Genomic DNA, 7,575 nt, shown 5'->3' on the forward strand with positions numbered 1-7,575 from the left:
CTCAGCTTCAAATCCATGCGGCACAAATGATTTCGATTCAGATACATGCGATATAAGTAATATAGCTTCAAATGCAGACTTTCATACGAGTTAGCTTCAAATCCATGCGAAACAAATGATTTAGCTTCAAATCAATGCGATGTAGAAGGTTTAACTTCAAATGCATGCGAAACAATTGATTGAGCTTCAAACACTTGGGATATAGGTTCTATAGCTTCAGCTGCATTCGAAACAAACGAGTTAGCTTCAAGTCCATGCGATGTAGAAGATTTAGGTCCAAATCCATGCGAAGCTAATGATTTCGATTCAGATACATGCGATATAAGTGATATAGCTTCAAATGCAGACGTAACAAACGAGTTAGCTTAAAATCCATGCAAAACACATGATTAACCTTCAAATCAATGCTATGTAGAAGGTTTAGCTTCAAATCCATGTGACACAAATGGTTTAGCTTCAGATACATGTGATAAACATGATTTAGCTTCAACTGCATGCGAAACAAACGAGTTAGCTTCAAATCCATGCGAAACACATGACTTAGCATCAAATCAATGCGAAGTAGAAGGCTTAGCTTCATATCCATGCGACACAAATGATTTAGCTTCAGATACTTGCTATACAGGGTGTCCCACAATTATTTTAACAGCCGAAAATGAGGTGTAGCTGAGGTCATTTGAAGTAACTTTTTCCTTTGCGAAAATGCAATCCGCGGCTTTGTTTACGAGTTATTAACGAAAAACACTGGCCAATGAGAGGTGACGGTGCGAGAGAGAGGGTCCGCGAGAGAGTCCGCAGCACGAGGCTTTGACAGAAGGTCGGGACGGACTCGAGCCGCGTTCGAAGTATTGAACAAGTCACGAAGCGAGATATTTCCGGATTTTTTTAACTACATAACAGTGATACTTTTAAGAAAAACGCTATTCACCTTTACTTTAGAACGTCTGAAGAATATTTACTAATATTTCGGACCCGAAATAATATGAAGTTTAACCGTGACAGCTGTTTTAATTTTCTGGTGTGCATGACACCTCGTGTGTACCATATGAAATTTTTATGCAAGGTGTACAGTGAAGATTAACGAATGATTTGCAAAGCTGATTTAATAATAAATAAGGGACGTAAAGGATTTGTTTATTAGAGAGATATGAAAAATATTATCAGTAAGAAACTCACCCATTTAGTTGAGGATGCATTTGCTGGCTGAAATTCATGATGTCAAAGGGCACTGACCTTGTACAACGTACAGCTGATCTTTCACTGCACTGTCACTAAACACTGATCACTTAATTAATCACTGATAATCCGAATCACTTGTGGATATTTAAGAAAGATCACTGAGACTCGTTCGCGGATAATCGTTTATTCGACGCGTTCGTTCGGAAGTCGACGTTTCACTGCCAAAAAATCGAGGCCTCGACCGTGGGCCCTTGTCGTTCGTTTTTCGGCTGTCCGAGGAAATAACACCCGATACTATTTTCTTCGAAGCGCAGGGTACCGCCAAATGAAATAAACAAGATATGCCGAGACGTAAACTGTGTCCGACCCGCTGTCACCCTGCGCTCTTAGAACGTAATTAATGGCCGTACGAAGAAAATGGTATCGAGTGTCATTTCCTCGGACGGCCGAACGAAGAACAACAAGGACCCACAGTCAAGGCCTGAATTTTTCGGCAGTGAAACGTCGACTTCCGAACGAACGCGTCGAATAAACGATTATCCGCGAACGAGTCTCAGTGATCTTTCTTAAATATCCACAAGTGATTCGGATTATCAGTGATTAATTAAGTGATCAGTGTTTAGTGACAGTGCGGTGTAAGTGAACTTCGCAAATAACCATACCAGAGGTTCCGCCGACAGTATCCCTCGAATGTTGCGGTCATCGACCTGGGATCAGCTGTTCGTTGTACAAGGTCAGTACGTACGAGTCAGCAAATGCATCCTCAACTAAATGGGTGAGTTTCTTATCGATAATATTTTTCATATTTTTCTAAAAAACAAATCCTTTACGTACCTTCACGCGATTATTTATTATTAAATCAGCTTTGCGAATCATTCGTTGAATTCTGTTCGTACACGGAATTATTTAAATTAAAATATCATTTACGAACTTTGTTAATCTTCACTGTACACTTTGCATAAAAATTTCATATGGTACACACGAGGTGTCATGCACACCAGAAAATTAAAACATCTGTCACGGTTAAACTTCATATTATTTCGGGTCCGAAAAATTAGTAAATATTCTTCAGACGTTCTAAAGTAAAGGTGAACAGCGTTTTTCTTAAAAATATCACTGTTATGTAGTTAAAAAAATCCGGAAAATTCTCGCATCGTGACTTGTTCAATACTTCGAACGCGGCTCGAGTCCGTCCCGACCTTCTGTCAAAGCCTGGTGCTGCGGACTCTCTCGCGGACCCTCTCTCTCGCACCGTCACCTCTCATTGGCCAGTGTTTTTCGTTAATAACTCGTAAACAAAGCCGTGGATTGCATTTTCGCAAAGGAAAAAGTTACTTCAAACGACCTCAGCTATCCCTCATTTTCGGCTGTTAAAATAATTGTGGGACACCCTGTATAAGTGATTAGCTTCAAATGCAGACTAAACAAACGAGTTAGCTTCATGTCCAAGCGAAACACGTGATTTAGCTTCAAATCAATCCGATGTTGAAGGTTTAGCTTCAAATCCATGCGAAACAAATGATTTAGCTTCAAACACTTGGGATATAAGTGGTCTAGCTTCAAATGCAGTCGAAACAAAAGAGTTAGCTTCAAATCCATGCAAAACACATGATTAAGCTTCAAATCAATGCTATGTAGAAGGTTTAGTTTCAAATCCATGCGGCACAAATGTTTTAGCTTCAGATACTTGCTATATAAGTGATTAGCTTCAAATGCAGACTAAACAAACGAGTTAGCTTCATATCCAAGCGAAACACATGATTAAGCTTCAAATCAATGCTATGTAGAAGGTTTAGTTTCAAATCCATGCGGCACAAATGATTTAGCTTCAAACACTTGGGATATAAGTGATATACCTTCAAATGCAGTCGGAACAAACGTGTTTGCTTCAAGTCCATGCAAAACGCATGATTTAGCTTCAAATCTATGCGATGTAGAAGGTTTAGCTTCAAATCCATGCGACACAAATGGTTTTTGCTTCAGATACATGTGACAAACATGATTTAGCATCAACTGCATGCGAAACAAACGAGTTAGCTTCAATTGCATTCGAAACACATGTCTTAGTTTCAAATCAATGCGAAGTAGAAGGCTTAGCTTCAAATCAATGCGACACAAATGATTTAGCTTCAGATACTTGCTATATAAGTGATTAGCTTCAAATGCAGACTAAATAAACGAGTTAGCTTCATATCCAAGCGAAACACATAATTTAGCTTCAAATCAATCCGATGTAGAAGGTTTAGCTTCAAATCCATGCGAAACAAATGATTTAGCTTCAAACACTTCGGATATAAGTGGTATAGCTTCAAATGCAGTCGAAACAAGAGAGTTAGCTTCAAACCCATGCAAAATACGTGATTAAGCTTCAAATCAATGCTATGTTGAAGGTTTAGTTTCTAATCCATGCGGCACAAATGATTTCGATTCAGATACATGCGATATAAGTGATATAGCTTCAATTGCAGACTTTCATACGAGTTAGCTTCAAATCCATGCGAAGCAAATGATTTAGCTTCAAATCAATGCGATGTAGAAGGTTTAACTTCAAATGCATGCGAAACAAATGATTTATCTTCAATCACTTGGGATATAACTGATATATCTTCAAATGCAGACGAATCAAACGAGTTGGCACCAAATACATGCGATACACATGATTTAGCTTCAAACTCTTGGGACAGAAGTGATAAGGCTTCAAATCAGACGAAACAAACGAGTTAGCTATAAATTTAAGCGAATGACATGATTTACCATCAAACCATGCGATTTAGAACGTTTTGCTTCAAATCCACGCGAAACAATTGATTGAGCTTCAAACACTTGGGATATAGGTTATATAGCTTCAGCTGCATTCGAAACAAACGAGTTAGCTTCAAGTCCAAGCGATGTAGAAGGTTTAGGTCCAAATCCATGCGACACAAATGATTTCGATACAGATACATGCGATATAAGTGACATAGCTTCAAATGCAGACGAAACAAACGAGTTTGCTTCAAATTCATGCGGAACACATGATTTAGCTACAAATCAATGCAATGTAGAAGGTTTAGCTTCAAATCCATGCGAAACCAATGATTTAGCTTGAGATACTTGCGATATAAGTGACATAGCTTCAAATGCAGGAGAAACAAACGAGTTAGCTTCAAATCTATGCGATGTAGAAGGTTTACCTTCAATTCCAAGCGAAGCACATGATTTAGCTTCAAATCAATGCGATGTAGAAGGTTTAGCTTCAAATCCATGCGAAACAAATGGTTTAGCTTCAAACACTTGGGATATAAGTGAGATAGCTTCAAATGCAGTCGAAACAAACGAGTTAGCTTAAAATCCATGCAAAACACATGATTAACCTCCAAATCAATGCTATGTAGAAGGTTTGACTTCAAATCCATGTGACACAAATGGTTTAGCTTCAGATACATGTGATAAACATGATTTAGCCTCAACTGCATGCGAAACAAACGAGTTAGCTTCATGTCCAAGCGAAACACATGATTTAGCTTCAAATCAATCCGATGTTGAAGGTTTAGCTTCAAATCCATGCGAAACAAATGATTTAGCTTCAAACACTTGGGATATAAGTGGTATAGCTTCAAATGCAGTCGAAACAAAAGAGTTAGCTTCAAATCCATGCAAAACACATGATTAAGCTTCAAATCAATGCTATGTAGAAGGTTTAGTTTCAAATCCATGCGGCACAAATGTTTTAGCTTCAGATACTTGCTATATAAGTGATTAGCTTCAAATGCAGACTAAACAAACGAGTTAGCTTCATATCCAAGCGAAACACATGATTAAGCTTCAAATCAATGCTATGTAGAAGGTTTAGTTTCAAATCCATGCGGCACAAATGATTTAGCTTCAAACACTTGGGATATAAGTGATATACCTTCAAATGCAGTCGGAACAAACGTGTTTGCTTCAAGTCCATGCAAAACGCATGATTTAGCTTCAAATCTATGCGATGTAGAAGGTTTAGCTTCAAATCCATGCGACACAAATGGTTTTTGCTTCAGATACATGTGACAAACATGATTTAGCATCAACTGCATGCGAAACAAACGAGTTAGCTTCAATTGCATTCGAAACACATGTCTTAGTTTCAAATCAATGCGAAGTAGAAGGCTTAGCTTCAAATCAAAGCGACACAAATGATTTAGCTTCAGATACTTGCGATATAAGTGATATAGCTTCAAATGCAGACTAAATAAACGAGTTAGCTTCATATCCAAGCGAAACACATGATTTAGCTTCAAATCAATCCGATGTAGAAGGTTTAGCTTCAAATCCAAGCGAAACAAATGATTTAGCTTCAAACACTTGGGATATAAGTGGTATAGCTTCAAATGCAGTCGAAACAAAAGAGTTAGCTTCAAATCCATGCAAAACACATGATTAAGCTTCAAATCAATGCTATGTAGAAGGTTTAGTTTCAAATCCATGCGGCACAAATGTTTTAGCTTCAGATACTTGCTATATAAGTGATTAGCTTCAAATGCAGACTAAACAAACGAGTTAGCTTCATATCCAACCGAAACACATGATTAAGCTTCAAATCAATGCTATGTAGAAGGTTTAGTTTCAAATCCATGCGGCACAAATGATTTAGCTTCAAACACTTGGGATATAAGTGATATACCTTCAAATGCAGTCGGAACAAACGTGTTTGCTTCAAGTCCATGCAAAACGCATGATTTAGCTTCAAATCTATGCGATGTAGAAGGTTTAGCTTCAAATCCATGCGACACAAATGGTTTTTCTTCAGATACATGTTACAAACATGATTTAGCATCAACTGCATGCGAAACAAACGAGTTAGCTTCAATTGCATTCGAAACACATGTCTTAGTTTCAAATCAATGCGAAGTAGAAGGCTTGGCTTCAAATCAATGCGACACAAATGATTTAGCTTCAGATACTTGCGATATAAGTGATTAGCTTCAAATGCAGACTAAATAAACGAGTTAGCTTCATATCCAAGCGGAACACATGATTTAGCTTCAAATCAATCCGACGTAGAAGGTTTAGCTTCAAATCCATGCGAAACAAATGATTTAGCTTCAAACACTTGGGATGTAAGTGGTAAGGCTTCAAATCAGACGAAACAAACGAGTTAGCTTCAAATTTAAGGGAATGACATGATTTACCATCAAACCATGCGATTTAGAACGTTTTGCTTCAAATCCACGCGAAACAATTGATTGAGCTTCAAACACTTGGGATATAGGTTATATAGCTTCAGCTGCATTCGAAACAAACGAGTTAGCTTCAAGTCCAAGCGATGTAGAAGGTTTAGGTCCAAATCCATGCGACACAAATGATTTCGATTCAGATACATGCGATATAAGTGATATAGCTTCAAATGCAGACGTAACAAACGAGTTAGCTTCAAATCCATGCAAAACACATGATTAAGCTTCAAATCAATGCAATGTAGAAGGTTTAGCTTCAAATCCATGCAAAACAAATGATTTAGCATCAGATACATGCGATATAAGTGATATGGCTTCAAATACAGGAGAAACACACGAGTTAGCTTCAAATCAATGCGATGTAGAAGGTTTACCTTCAAATCCAAGCGAAGCACACGAGTTAGCTTCAAATCAATGCGATGTAGAAGGTTAAGCTTCAAATCCATGCGAAACAAATGATTTAGCATCAAACACTTGGGATATAAGTGATATAGCTTCAAATGCAGACGTAACAAACGAGTTAGCTTCAAATCCATGCAAAACACATGATTAAGCTTCAAATCAATGCAATGTAGAAGGTTTAGCTTCAAATCCATGCAAAACAAATGATTTAGCTTCAGATACTTGCGATATAAATGATATAGCATGAAATGCAGGCGAAACGAACGAGTTAGCTTCAAATCCATGCAAAACACATGATTAAGCTTCAAATCAATGCTATGTAGAAGGTTTAGCTTCAAATCCATGCAAAACAAATGATTTAGCATCAGATACATGCGATATAAGTGATATGGCTTCAAATGCAGGAGAAACATACGAGTTAACTTCAAATCAATGCGATGTAGAAGGATTAGCTTCAAATCCATGCGACACAAATGATTGAGATTCAAACACTTGTGATATAGGTGATATAGCTTCAAATGCAGTGGAAACAATCGAGTTAGTTTCAAGTCCATGCGAAACACATGATATAGCTTCAAATCAATGCGATGTAGAAGGGTTAGCTTCAAATTCAAGCGAAACGAATGATTTAGCATCAAACACTTGAGATATATGTGATATAGCATCAAATGCAGTCGAAACAATCAAGTTAGCTTCAACTCCATGCAAAGCACATGATTGAGCTTCAAATAAAAGCTATGTAGAAGGTTTAGCTTCAAATCCATGCGACACAAATAATTTAGCTTCAGATACTTGCGAT

This window comes from Megalopta genalis, unplaced genomic scaffold (genome assembly GCF_051020955.1).
Source record: "Megalopta genalis isolate 19385.01 unplaced genomic scaffold, iyMegGena1_principal scaffold0188, whole genome shotgun sequence".
Classification (NCBI taxonomy): domain Eukaryota; kingdom Metazoa; phylum Arthropoda; class Insecta; order Hymenoptera; family Halictidae; genus Megalopta; species Megalopta genalis.